This window comes from Lepidochelys olivacea (assembly GCF_965140295.1).
Source record: "Lepidochelys olivacea isolate rLepOli2 genome assembly, chromosome: 28".
Taxonomy (NCBI): domain Eukaryota; kingdom Metazoa; phylum Chordata; order Testudines; family Cheloniidae; genus Lepidochelys; species Lepidochelys olivacea.
In genome coordinates this window covers 3,626,908-3,641,573 of record NC_140438.1, presented here as the reverse complement: position 1 = coordinate 3,641,573, position 14,666 = coordinate 3,626,908, and the positions used below count along the sequence as shown (strand labels likewise).

Below are 14,666 nucleotides of genomic sequence, written 5' to 3'. Positions count from 1 at the left end.
AATCACCTTTAAAATCCCTCCTGGCTAGAGGAAAAATCCTTTCACCTGTGAAGGGTTAAGAAGCTAAAGGTAACCTCGCTGACACCTGACCAAAATGACCAATGAGGAGACAAGATACTTTCAAAAGCTGGGAGGAGGGAGAGAAACAAAGGGTCTGTGTCTGTCTCTGGGATGCTTTTGCCGGGGATGGAACAGAAATGGAGTCTTAGAATTTAGTAAGTAATCTAGCTAGGTATGTGTTAGATTATGATTTCTCTAAATGGCTGAGAAAATAGCTGTGCTGAATAGAATGAATATTTCTGTCCGTGTGTCTTTTTTGTAACTAAAGGTTTTGCCTAGAGGGATTCTCTATGTTTTGAATCTAATTATCCTGTAAGGTATTTACCATCCTGATTTTACAGAGGTGATTCTTCCTTTTTTTTTTTTTTCTTCTATTAAAAGTCTTCTTGTAAGGAAACTGAATATTTTTTCATTGTTCTAAGATCCAAGGGTTTGGGTCTGTGGTCACCTATGCAAATTGGTGAGGATTTTTTATCAAACGTTCCCCAGGAAGTGGGGTGCAAGGGTTGGGAGGATTTTGGGGGGAAAGATGTTTCCAAACGATGCTTTCCTAATAAAAATAAACCCAGATAAATGTTTGGTGGTGGCAGTGGAAGGCAAAGGGTAAAATAGTTTGTACCTTGGGGAAGTTTTAACCTAAGCTGGTAAAAGTAAGCTTAGGAGGTTTTCATGCAGGTCCCCCCATCTGTACCCTAGAGTTCAGAGTGGGGAAGGAACCTTGACCGGGATATAAAATCTGCATTGATTCTCCCCCCCTTTTTATCTCAGATTATCGACTCTTTATCTAGCCTCAGATTTTGCTCCCATTTTTCTCTCTCCAATGTAAAATCTCCTCAGATTTGGGGGGGGTGGGTTTCCTCCCATTTGACCCTCTGAAAGCTGCTTCCCAAAGGGCTGCCCACTTACCACGTGAACGGTGGCAGAGGAGGAGAAGGATTGCTGTCTGCTGAACATTCATATATAATCCTTTCAAACTTTTCCCACTTAATATAATATCGACATAAAATCCCTTCAGATTTTGACGATTTTCTCTCCTAGTATCAAATATTTCCATTTTCTCCCCAATTTTTCAAAGATTGACATCAAATATCCTAAAATTTTGTCCTACTTTCTCTCTAGTTTTCTGTTACTAAGGCTATGTCTTTTGTCGGTAAAACTTTTGTCATGAAAAAAACACACACCCCTTGACTGACACAAATTACACTGACAGAAGCGCCAGGGTGCACAGCGCTACGTCAGTGGGAGACACTTTCCTGTCCACATAGCTACCGCCGCTCGTTAGGGGTGGTTTAAGTATGCCGGCGGGAGAGCTCTCTGGTCAGCATAGAGTGGCTACACTAAAGATCTTACAGCGGCGCAGCTGCAGTGGAAGATTACTAGTGTCCACCACCATCTTTATTCTGCTGCTCACTTTCCTTCCTTTCCTTACATTGTGAAATCTATCATATATTGGTGACATTTATGCAAATGGCCTTCCACAGTCACATTCATAATCAATTCCTCCGTCGTAGTCAGAATCAATTCTAAAACAGCTGCCCCCCTCTTTACTTCCGCCATCTTCTGAAACAAAACCCCAAAAGAGTCCAGGAACTTGCTGGATGTTTTGTGTTTGGCTGTATTACTTTTCCAACAGATGTCTGAGCAGTTCAACTCTGCCCCATTATCAGGGCCGGATTAAGGCAGGGGCTTTAGGGGCTGCAGCCCAGGGCCCCAGCTCAAGGGGGACCACGCAAAAATAAATCATAGGCACCGACTTGTGCTGGTGGGTGCTTGACCCCCCATTTACCCCAGGCCCCACCCCCATTCAGCCCCTTCCCCAAAGTCCCTGCCCCTATTCGACTCCTCCCCCCTACCCCTGGAGCTTGTTACACCACAAAACAGCTGTTTTGCAGCAGCAAGCACTGGGAGGTAGGTGGAGGAGCAGGGACGCAGCACGCTCAGAGGAGGAGGAGTCGGCAGAGGTGAGGTGAGGTGGGGCGGGGGGGCAGGGAGAGGAGCTTGGCTGCCAGTGGGTGCAGTGCACCCACTAATTTTTCCCCATGGGTGCTCCAGCCCTGGAACACCCACGGAGTCGGCGCTTATGCACAGGCAGCGATCTCCAAAGCCGGGCCGCTAAAAGTCCTGTGGCCTCTAAAAGTCCCCCGTCCCTGGGGGTGGCACTTGTGGGCATGGGCAGCACATGGAGACATGCTGTCCCACTCCCCTTCCCCCTCCCCCTGGGGTCACAGAGACGTGCTAGCAGCCAGCTGCTTCTGGGAGCAGCGTGGGGTCACGGCATGCAGGCAGCCTGCCTGAGCCCTACTGCGCCGCCGGCCGGGAGCCGCCTGTGGTAAAGTGCCTCCTGGCCAGAGCCTGCACCCCACACTCCACCCCCCTGCCCCATGTCAGAACCCTCTCCTGCACCCAAACTCCCTCCCAAGAAAAAGACTTGTATACAGGGGCCCCACAAAATCTAATAGCCCCTGGCCCACAGGAGAGTTAATCTGTCCCTGCCCATTATTACTTGTGTATTGGCTCTTTCTGTTTGCATGGTAGCATCTGGAATGTCCTGCAGCGAAAGAGCATGGGAGAAATTGTAATGTGAAATTTCTAAATCCTGTTCTGAAAAAACAAGCCTCGATTGCCTTTCTTTCCCTCGCAGGCTGCAGAATGACGTCCATGTTTCACTCCAGCTCATCCCATCCTCCCATGGGACAGGGAAGAGAAATGGCTGCATTAGAGCCAGTTCAGGTAGGGACTATCGGGGAATTGCTGGAGGGGTCCTGCTGGAGGGAGAGTGGAAGTAAATACTGAGGAGGTGTGAACTTTGAGGGTGGGTGGTCTGGAGAGGGAAGGAGGCAGGAAATATACAGGGTGGACTTACACAAACCTGCGGGGACTTGTTTAACCTGGGGCCTGGATTCTAGGAACAGAATAGGAGCTGGGGCTGGAAATTCCCTAATTTATGGAAAAGGAAAGAGCTCCTCTGGACTAGGCTGGGAAAACTTCCCAGAATCCAAGTACTGGAGCCTGAGCACTATGAGCCAGCGGCTGCTGTGAGATATAACGGGGGCACCCGCCAGTCAGGCTTAAGGGAGCTGTCCCTCTGCTCATAACCAGCTCCTCACAATGCGGAGGGTGTTGGGCTTCCTACCAGGCAGCTCTCCCTGGACCCTGCTAGGGGCTTCATCTTCTGTATCAGTGTCTAGCTAGCAGGAGTGTGATGGATCTGCTGGGAGAGACAACGGGCTCCCTCCATCGTCTCACCCTGGTGTTTCCTTTATGCTCTGAGTGGTGTGCGGGTAGTGGTGTGGGGGGAGGGATAGCTCAGTGGTTTGAGCATTGGCCTGCTAAATCCAGGGTTGGAAGTTCAATCCTTGAGGGGGCCATTTAGGGATCTGGGGCAAAAATTGGGGATTGGTCCTGCTTTGAGCAGGGGGTTGGACTAGATGACCTTCTGATGTCCCTTCCAGCCCTGATATTTTATGATTCTATGACTCTGTTGACTGTGATCCTCCCAGAGCTCCCATTTGATTGGCTCCTCTCCCCCGTGAATAGTGGGGCTGTGAGTGGAGCAGCAGGCACTGAGTGTGGGACTCTTGCTCTTTCAGGGGCCGGTGACCTTCGAGGAGGTGGCTGTGTATTCCCCCAGGAAAGAGGGGGGCTCTGCTGGGCCCAGCTCAGACAGCCCTCTACGGAGATCTCATGCAGGAGAACTATGAGAATGTGACCTCGCTGGGTAAGGATTCCTGTCCCCTCGGTTATTATGCTTTTTTTTTGCCTCTGTCTTCACGAACAAGGTCAGCTCCCAGACTACTGCACTGCACAGCACAGCATGGGGAGGAGGTGACCAGCTCTCTGTGGAGAAAGAAGTGGTTAGGGACTATTTAGAAAAGCTGGACGTGCACAAGTCCATGGGGCCGGAAGCGCTGCATCCGAGAGTGCTAAAGGAGTTGGTGGATGTGATTGCAGAGCCATTGGCCGTTATCTTTGAAAACTCATGGCGATCGGGGGAAGTCCCGGACGACTAGAAAAAGGCTAATGTAGTGCCCATCTTTAAAAAGGGGAAGAAGGAGGATCCTGGGAACTACAGGCTCCATGTCTAGTTGGAAACTGTATCAAGTGGAGTGCCCCAAAGGTCAGTCCTGGGGCCGGTTTTGTTCAATATCTTCATAAATGATCTGGAGGATGGTGTGGATTGCACCCTCAGCAAGTTTGCAGAGGACACTAAACTGGGAGGAGAGGTAGATACGCTGGAGGGTAGGGATAGGATACAGAGGGCCCTAGACAAATTAGAGGATTGGGCTAAAAGAAATCTGATGAGGTTCAACAAGGACAAGTGCAGAGTCCTGCACTTAAGACGGAAGAATCCCATGCACTGCTGCAGACTAGGGACCGAATGGCTAGGCAGCAGTTCTGCAGGGGGGGATTTGGTAGCTGCTTTCAACTACCTGAAAGGGGGTTCCAAAGAGGATGGATCTAGACTGTTCTCAGTGGTGACAGATGGCAGAACAACGAGTAATGGTCTCAAGTTGCAGTGGGAGAGGTTTAGGTTGGATATTCGGAAAAACGTTTTCACTAGGACGGTGGTGAAACACTGGAATGGGTTACCTAAGGAGGTGGTGGAATCTCCTTCCTTTGAGGTTTTTAAAGTCAGGCTTGACAAAGCCCTGGCTGGGATGATTTAGTTGGGGATTGGTCCTGTTTTGAGCAGGGGGTTGGACTAAATGACCTCCTGAGGTCCCTTCCAACCCTGATATTCTATGATTAGAAGGGGAAATGAAGAGTTAAGGTTCATGCCACCCCTACAAAACACCCTCCTCTCTTTTGCAGCATCACCCCAACATGCCAGTGACACACACACAGCCAGGGACCCTCCCCTGCTACAGAGCACTTTGGGGACAGAGCAGAGGGGCAGTTCACCACAAGGTCTAACGTCTTCTCTTTGCTAAGGCAAAACTTGGGGTTAGGTCCAGCATAATGAACAGAAGTTTCCGACCCCTGGCTGGCACTCAAACACTGAGCCTACTCCACGCACACCAGCTCAGACTAGCAAAATGATACCACTCCCTTACCCTCACCTTGAGGATTCCTTCCCAGTCATTGCCTTTACTTGGCTGTCACTGAGCCCTGGAGATTACTAGCATGTATCCCACTGGACTGCTGACAACCCTGGTGTCAAGAACATACCTTTGTGCACCTTTACTGAAACAAACTAACAATACTCAGCAGCACTGAAATGGGGCAGACTAGGTCCCTCAACTTTCACATGTACCTCTCTTTATACCACAGTCACAGCTCTCCAAAGCTGCTCCAACTAATTCTTTCAGTTACAGCTATGCCTGATACAGTGCACACAGGTGGAGGGTATGCAGATAAATGCTGGCATTCCAATCTGTAGACTATAACACAAATAATGGCAAGTTCTGTTCTGGATTCATAGATTTTATGCCCAAAAAGGACTACTAGGTCATCTAGTCCGACCTCCTATATAGCACAGGCCAGAGAATTTCACCTAGTTACTGCTGAATTGAGCTGAAGAGCTTGTGTTTCACTAAATTGTCTTCCTGAAAGGTATGCAGTCTTGACTTAAAGACTTACTGAGATGGAGAAACCTCCACGTCCCTTGTTAGTTTGTTAATCTTTGTACCAGCCTTACTGAACCACTCTCAGTGACTAGTGCCAGGTCCAGGGTTAAGGGGTGGAGGGCAGAGTTAAGGTGACTTTTCAGGGGTGGCATATATTTTAAATCTTCCTTCACAGAATATAAACTTAAATCTCTGAAAACTAGGAAATGGACGCTGGAACACTGAATTCTGAATTAAGGTAGTTTATGGACATTTTTTGTCATTAGAACTGTATCTACTCTACAGATTTTGCTGGCATAGCTGTGTCGGTTAGGGATGTGATTTTTCACACCCCTAACCAGACATAGCCATGTTGGCAGATCTTTTAAGCAGATACCAAACTAGAGTCTGCCTTTGGACTTGAGAGCACTTTAAAATGTTGCTCTTAACCCAGAAATTTTGGGGCAAATTATTGGGGCAAAACTGCCCAAGGAAACTCCTGCAGAAAGCAGAAGAAATATACAACATGCGTTGGTTGAAAGCTACCCATGGTAGAGCTCAAACTCAAATGCACGGGCGTAGTTCAGGTTCAATGACCACAGCATGTCCCCTGGAGCCAACCAGTGCTTCATTTATAATGAAAGATGATATTAAACTAGGAGGAGTGGTAGATACACTGGAGGGCAGGGATAGGATACAGAGGGACCTAGACAAATTGGAGGATTGGGCCAAAAGAAATCTGATGAGGTTCAATAAGGATAAGTGCAGGGTCCTGCACTTAGGACGGGAGAACCCAATGCACCGCTACAGACTAGGGACCGAATGGCTAGGCAGCAGTTCTGCGGAAAAGGACCTAGGGGTGACAGTGGACGAGAAGCTGGATATGAGGCAGCAGTGTGCCCTTGTTGCCAAGAAGGCCAATGGCATTTTGGGATGTATAAGTAGGGGCATAGCGAGCAGATCGAGGGACGTGATCGTTCCCCTCTATTCGACATTGGTGAGGCCTCATCTGGAGGACAGTGTCCAGTTTTGGGCCCCACACTACAAGAAGGATGTGGATAAATTGGAGAGAGTCCAGCGAAGGGCAACAAAAATTATTAGGGGTCTGGAACACATGACTTATGAGGAGAGGCTGAGGGAGCTGGGATTGTTTAGCCTGCAGAAGAGAAGAATGAGGGGGGATTTGATAGCTGCTTTCAACTATCTGAGAGGTGGTTCCAGAGAGGATGGTTCTAGACAATTCTCAGTGGTAGAAGAGGACAGGACAAGGAGTAATGGTCTCAAGTTGCAGTGGGGGAGGTTTAGGTTGGATATTAGGAAAAACTTTTTCACTAGGAGGGTGGTGAAACACTGGAATGCGTTACCTAGGGAGGTGGTAGAATCTCCTTCCTTAGAAGTTTTTAAGGTCAGGCTTGACAAAGCCCTGGCTGGGATGATTTAATTGGGGATTGGTCCTGCTTTGAGCAGGGGGTTGGACTAGATGACCTCCTGAGGTCCCTTCCAACCCTGATATTCTATGAAAGAGGTGCCAGGGCTCAAGTAATTAGGTGCCGGGGCTCAGTCCTGGCATGAATTAAGCCTTGGAGCCAACCAATCTCTGTGACAGCTGAGTCCCAGAAATCTACTGGCTCCTAACAGGGTCTCGGTTTGTTAGCACATGTGCATGTTGATGTCTTTGACTCGTCTGTTCAGCTTGTGCTGAATTGGAATTCCAGACTCTACAGTTATTAACTTTTTTTCAATATTGCTTCCACAAAGGGGCCGTGGGTGCCATGTAGATGAGAAATAAGTGACTGAGATCAGTCAGAGGACAATTAAAACCATAGTTTGAGCCCAAGGTGATTCTTGTATAAAGCTGCTTTTTAGGGGGGCAGGTCTGTATCTCATGACCAAATCACCCCAAATTGGGTCCTCTGATCCTGCCCTGCACCCCCATAAAGAAGAGCAAACTCCAATACAATTTGAGTAAACCTGTGGATTTTAGAGCAGTTACAATAGTCAATCTTTAAAGAGAAATTAATGCCAAACCTTAACTGTACCAGAGCTGGCGTTCCACTCTAGAATAACTTCCCAAAGGCCGGGAGGGTGTGACAGTCAGATGGGTCCATGTGTTGATAGAAGACAGTTTGAGGTTCCTCCTATTCATAAGTCCACAGGAGAAGGGAGAGCGGGGAGCAGTGGGAGGGGAGCAGATGAGCTGGTGATTCTGGGGTGCCACAAGGCAAGGGGGGCTGAGACGAGGGGAGAGGTCTGTGAAGGATTAGGATTAGAGGGAATCAGAGAGGGCTGGCTACAGTGGAAGGGAAAGGTGTGAGAGAGGTCAGGGACAGGAGCTTCTGAGAACTGGTAGCGTATTGGGGTGGGCTGGGGGAATGGGGAAAAGGGGGTGCTGTGGTGGGGGAGGATTGGGTGGGAGATTTAGGTAACATGGGAGTGGGGAACACTGGGAAGAGGGGGAGGGAAGGGGTCGCTCTAAGAAGCGGGGCAGGTCTAGAGGGAGAGGGAAGGGAAGGTTTCAGAGAGGCAGAGATTTGGGGCAAAAACAGTCTCAGTGGAGTGCCAAGGTCTCTGATGCCCTCTCTCTAGGCAAAGTTCACCAACACTGCTCCACCTAGGGATGTAAACAGCGGGTAAAAAAGTAACCATTTAACCGATTGAAATTCAATCGGTTAAATGGTTAACGGGGAACTAGAGGTGTGGGGACACTGCAGCCCCCCCTCCCCGCCACATGCTCAGGGTCCCCGCTGTTCCCTGGCCCCATGCCTGGGGTTCTGCTGCTGCCAGCATCTGGGGGTGGCAGCCAGGACCCCGGGCGCACGCGGGGGGGGAGCAGCCAGGACCCTGGGCGCGTGGGGGGAGAAGCCAGGATGCCGGGTGCAGGGGAGCAGTGGAGTTTAATCGTTAACTGGAACCAATAAGCATCAAGCTTCTCAGTTAACCGGTTAAACGTTTACATCCCTAACTCCATCCTCCTCCTCCTTGACCTGGTCAGCTGCCTTTGACACCGCTGACCCTGCTCTTTTTCTTGAAACCTTGTCTTCCCTTGTCTTCTTCCTGGCTCCCTTCCTACCTCTGTAATCACTCCTTCAGCATGTCCTCTGTGAGATCCTCCTTATGCCCACCCCAGCTTTCCATGGGGTTCCACAGGGCTGTGTCCTTGGTCCCCCTTTTCCTCTTCACCTTACCTCTGGTAACCTCATCCGCACACACCGTATTCAGCCACCTTCTCTGTGCTGCTCCAGACCCACTGCCTTCTGCCCCAACTAAAACCTCCTCTCCTGCTGAATGGCTAGTCACTAGCTCAAGCGCAACAGCTGAAAAGGTAAACGCAGAGCTCTCAATGTGTTCCCCAAGCCACCCCACTCCGCCTTTTTTCTCTCTCATTGCGGACAGCACCCCCATCCTGCCTGTCACCAGGGCTGGATTAAGACCTTTAGAGGCCCTAAGCACTGAAAAGATTATTGTGCGCCCCCCATATGTAGTTCAAAATAAAAACAATACTATACCGTAAAATACAGGGGTTTTTTTCGAAATGATACAAAATTTACCTGTATGCTGAAATTAAAATAGCTTCTTTCTAGATTTTCTGATTGCAAAATTCTGGATAAGTTCATCGAAGCTGACTCGACGAAGCATGTCCGCTTCCATACACAATAGGGAAAGTGAATCAAGTCTGTCCTGACACATTGTTGTTCTCTGAGGGTTGTTATTCTTTTCAGCTGAGAAAGAGCGTTCTGCGGAGCAGTTAGTAATCATCAATGTTAGAAAAATACGTCGTGTGATCTCTACATTTGGAAATACATATTGTATTCCGTCTTTCAATACTGTGTCATGAAGATCAATGTGACTGGATTTCATTTTTCCTGTTTCATTAAACTTTGCGTGCATATAACAATGGAACTGCCATACTTCTCCACAGAGATTCATGTTCAAGTCAACAGGGTATGAGTCAACTAGCTTTTGGGAACCTTGTGAATATTGTTCGTCAGATAAGTCCATATCGTTTAGAAAAGAAAATCTACTTGATACTTCTTTGTACACTTCACCTCTCCTCTTCATATGAGCTTCAAGTGTATCAATTATAGTGTAATAAGTAGATATGCAAAATTTGTCTCTAGGATTCAATGCGGTTTCTGCCTTGCACTGCTATCATTTGCTTGTTTTTTTCCTGATTTGCTTGTGGGACTGGGCTTCTCTGTAGTTAGTATCAGGCAAGATATCTTTTGATTTGTCTTCAAATTTTTTGAAATCATTCCTCAAAGTGTGTAAGTGGTCTGCTAATGATTGACAGAGGTGGTCTGCACATGTTTTCAAATCCCATTGCTTTTCTTGGAGAGCTTGACTTGTGTGGTGAAAGTGTTGTAAAATTTCATTCCACATGATCAACATGCATACAAACTCTAGTTCTTGCATCTTGTTTGCAATGTTTTCTGCCTCTCGTAGAGTTTCTCCCTTTTGTGATTGGTCTTCAGCTATACTTTCTAATGGAGTAGGACTCCAGAATGGCACTTGTTGCCACTGCATGTGCCTCCCAGCGAGTATTAGAAAGAGATTTCAGCACACGATCATTGCCCAAATATGTTTTAAGAACTGCCCATCGGTGTGTTGAGGCAGAGAAAAATGTATAAAGTAACTGGACTGTTGAGAAAAAACTTACTGCCACCGGACAACAATCAACAAGACTGAGAGAGTGCAGCACATGGTGTGAGGATGGCATATTTGTTCTGTTCTAAAAGCTTCTTCTGCATTCCTTGATAACGCCCTGACATGTTGGCAGCGTTGTCATAAGCTTGACCTCTGCACTTTGAGAAATCTATTTTGCAAACTTGGCACAGATACTGCAGTACTTGATTTGCCATGTCTTCACCAGTGTGGCTTTTCGAATTGAGGAATGTTATAAATCGTTCAACTGGTTTTCCATCTGTGGGAGACACATATCTTAGTACAATACTCAATTGATCAATCTGTGAAAGATCAGGTGTAGAGTCAACAGATAACCTGAAGTACCCAGCAGTACTTACTTCATCCACAATAGCGGAACAAACTTTGTCACTCATTAGACCAAAGAGTTCATCACATGTTGTCTTGGATAAGTATGATGGATTCCCTTTGCAAACATTCCCATAGTTTGAGATATGGCTTGCTAAAAATGGGTCAAACTGAGCCACAAGCTCCAACAATCCCAAGTTTCAGAGTAGCAGCCATGTTAGTCTGTATCCGCAAAAAGAAAAGGAGGACTTGTGGCACCTTAGAGACTAACCAATTTATTAGAGCGTAAGCTTTCGTGAGCTACAGCTCACTTCATTGGATGCATACTGTGAGCTGTAGCTCATGAAAGCTTATGCTCTAATAAATTGGTTAGTCTCTAAGGTGCCACAAGTACTCCTTTTCTTTCAACAATCCCAAGAAATTTCCATTCTGCAATGATCCAAATCTGTCATTTGATCCCCAGAAGGCAGACCACGTTCAGCTGATGTTTGAATAACAGCTATAACATGCTGCAAGACATGTTGCCAGTATTCACGCTCCCCTTTAATTTGTTACAGTCTCTGACACATCCACATGTTCTGGAATGGTGTTTTTCACCAATAGAAGAAGGGTCAGTCTCTGAAACACCTACAGGTTTTGGAACGATGTCTGTCCTACTGAGAGGAAGATGTTTCTGATGGATTCGCTTTGAAAAATGATGTCAGCTTTGGAAGATTTTGGAAAATTTCACTAGTTTTTTGTTTCTTTTCTTCTGCCACTTTACGTTTCTGTGCACTTGCTTAGTCTGCCTATTGGGTAATCCAGCACTGCCTGTCACACATCTTCGACCCAGACCTCCTGCTAGCACCCAGGCCACAGGGCGACATCTTGCATTTTCGTTCTGCACAACGTCCCGAAGATATGGCCTGAGCTAGCGTCTTTTCTGCCCATCCACACTGCTAAAACGCGTATCCAGGCTCTCCTCCACGCAACACCCCTTCCCTGCCGCAGGGAACTAGACTAGCTCAGTGGTTCTCAATAGGGGCTCACGTACCCCTGGGAGTACGCCAAGCTCTGCCAGGGCTCCATCAACTCATCGACACATTTGCCTAGTTTTACAACAGGCTACATAAAAAGCACCAGTGAAGAATCATGGAAAAATCATGGAGCAAGTCCTCAAAGAATCAATCCTGAAGCACTTGCATGAGAGGAAAGTGATCAGGAACAGCCAGCATGGATTCACCAAGGGAAGGTCATGCCTGACTAATCTAATTGCCTTTTATGATGAGATTACTGGTTCTGTGGATGAAGGGAAAGCAGTGGATGTATTGTTTCTTGACTTTAGCAAAGCTTTTGACACGGTCTCCCACAGTATTCTTGTCAGCAAGTTAAGGAAGTATGGGCTGGATGAATGCACTACAAGGTGGGTAGAAAGCTGGCTAGATTGTCGGGCTCAACGGGTAGTGATCAATGGCTCCATATCTAGTTGGCAGCTGGTATCAAGTGGAGTACCCCAAGGGTCGGTCCTGGGGCCGGTTTTGTTCAATATCTTCATAAATGATCTGGAGGATGGTGTGGATTGCACTCTCAGCAAATTTGCGGATGATACTAAACTGGGAGGAGTGGTAGATATGCTGGAGGGGAGGGATAGGATACAGAGGGACCTAGACAAATTGGAGGATTGGGCCAAAAGAAATCTGATGAGGTTCAATAAGGATAAGTGCAGGGTCCTGCACTTAGGACGGAAGAACCCAATGCACAGCTACAGACTAGGGACCGAATGGCTAGGCAGCAGTTCTGCGGAAAAGGACCTAGGGGTGACAGTGGACGAGAAGCTGGATATGAGGCAGCAGTGTGCCCTTGTTGCCAAGAAGGCCAATGGCATTTTGGGATGTATAAGTAGGGGCATAGCGAGCAGATCGAGGGATGTGATCGTTCCCCTCTATTCGACATTGGTGAGGCCTCATCTGGAGTACTGTGTCCAGTTTTGGGCCCCACACTTCAAGAAGGATGTGGATAAATTGGAGAGAGTCCAGCGAAGGGCAACAAAAATGATTAGGGGACTGGAACACATGAGTTATGAGTAGAGGCTGAGGGAGCTGGGATTGTTTAGCCTGCAGAAGAGAAGAATGAGGGGGGATTTGATAGCTGCTTTCAACTACCTGAAAGGGGGTTCCAAAGAGGATGGCTCTAGACTGTTCTCAATGGTAGCAGATGACAGAACGAGGAGTAATGGTCTCAAGTTGCAGTGGGGAAGGTTTAGATTGGATATTAGGAAAAACTTTTTCACTAAGAGGGTGGTGAAACACTGGAATGCGTTACCTAGGGAGGTGGTAGAATCTCCTTCCTTAGAGGTTTTTAAGGTCAGGCTTGACAAAGCCCTGGCTGGGATGATTTAACTGGGAATTGGTCCTGCTTTGAGCAGGGGGTTGGACTAGATGACCTTCTGGGGTCCCTTCCAACCCTGATATTCTATGAAGACAGTGCAAACTTAAATCGCATCCAGACAATGATTTGTTTCTACTGCTCTGTAGACTATACACCGAAATGTCAGTACAAGATTTGTATTCCAATTGATCTGTTTTGTAATTGTATGGTAAAAATGAGAGAGCCAGCCATTTTTTCAGTACTAATGGCTGTGACACTTCTGTACTTTTATGTCTGATTGTGTAAGCAAGTCGTTTTGAAGTGATGTACAACTTGGGGCTACGCAAGACAAACCAGACTCCTGCAAAGGGGACAGTAGTCTGGAAAGATTGAGAGCCACTGCCCCACACAATTACCCGATTAGCTATCCCTCTGTTGTGAGGGGGTCTCTTTTTAAACTGCTCCAGACCTTTGATCTTCTGGGTCCCAGGTCTTGCTCATCTCACCCAGTTCTGTAAATTGGTTGGAGCAAGGAGGGAGAATATTCAAAGTGAATAGTTCGGGCATTCTCTCTCAACAGCCCTTAAGTGTTTACCAAGGAGTGGCTCATCTTCAACCCTTCTCCTTGCATTCCTGCTTCTTTTCCTTACAGGCCCCCAATTAAACTGAACCAACACAGGAGATATCCCAATGACCGGGTCAATGTACAGTTTCCATCAATATGAGAGAGCAGCTCCAATCCCATCAGAAAGGGGGCTGAAAAACAGGACCAAGGGACAGTTGGGAAGAGGTAGTGAGGGGAGGTTGGAGGGATCTGGAGCTGTGGGGGATCTCAGTGCATTAACCTGGCCCTATTGATTTAGACCCTGCGTTTCCTTTGTATTAGTCCAGTTTCCCTTTATTTTATGTATTTTTTACAAATATTATTTTCACTCATAAGAATGGCCATACTGGGTCAGACCAAAGGTCCACCTAGCCCGGTATCCTGTCTTCCACAGTGGCCAATGCCAGGTGCCTCAGAGGGAATGAACAGAACAGGTGATCACCAAGTTATCCATCCCCTGCTGCCCACTCCCAGCCTCTGGCAAACAGAGGCTAGGGACACCTTCCCTGCCCATCCTGGCTAATAGGTCCATCAGTGGCTATCCTCCATTTACTTATTTAATTCTTTTTTGAACCCTGTTCTAGTCTTGGCCTTCACAACATCCTCTGCCAAAGAGTTCCGCAGGTTGACTGTGTGTTGTGTGAAGAAATAATTTCTTTTGTTTGTTTTAAACCTGCTGCATTTGGGGATGTATAAGTAGGGGCATTGCCAGCAGATCGAGGGACGTGATCGTTCCCCTCTATTCGACATTGGTGAGGCCTCATCTGGAGTACTGTGTCCAATTTTGGGGCCCACACTACCAGAAGGATGTCGAAAAATTGGAAAACGTCCAGCGGAGGGCAACAAAAATGATTAGGGGACACATGACTTATGAGGAGAGGCTGAGGGAACTGGGGATGTTTAGTCTACGGAAGAAAAGAATGAGGGGGGATTTGATAGCTGCTTTCAACTACCTGAAAGGGCGTTCCAAAGAGGATGGATCTAGACTGTTCTCAGTGGTAGCAGATGACAGAACAAGGAGTAATGGTCTCAAGTTTCAGTGGGGGAGATTTAGGTTGGATATTAGGAAAAACGTTTTCACTAGGAGGGTGGTGAAACACTGGAATGCGTTACCTAGGGAG

General features: G+C 47.4%; 1 protein-coding gene across 4 annotated transcripts in view; it reads right to left on the bottom strand.

Annotated features, from left to right (window-relative positions):
- Nucleotides 1-7,934, bottom strand: part of LOC311514062 (uncharacterized protein) — a 47,289-nt gene extending 39,355 nt beyond the window's left edge. For all 4 annotated transcript variants that reach the window (XM_084616373.1, XM_084616374.1, XM_084616376.1 and 1 more), the window contains exon 1: nt 7,635-7,934. The gene's annotated coding sequence lies outside the window, so the exon portion shown is untranslated. The remainder of the gene's footprint in view (nt 1-7,634) is intronic.
- Between the last annotated feature and the right edge of the window lie 6,732 nt (nt 7,935-14,666).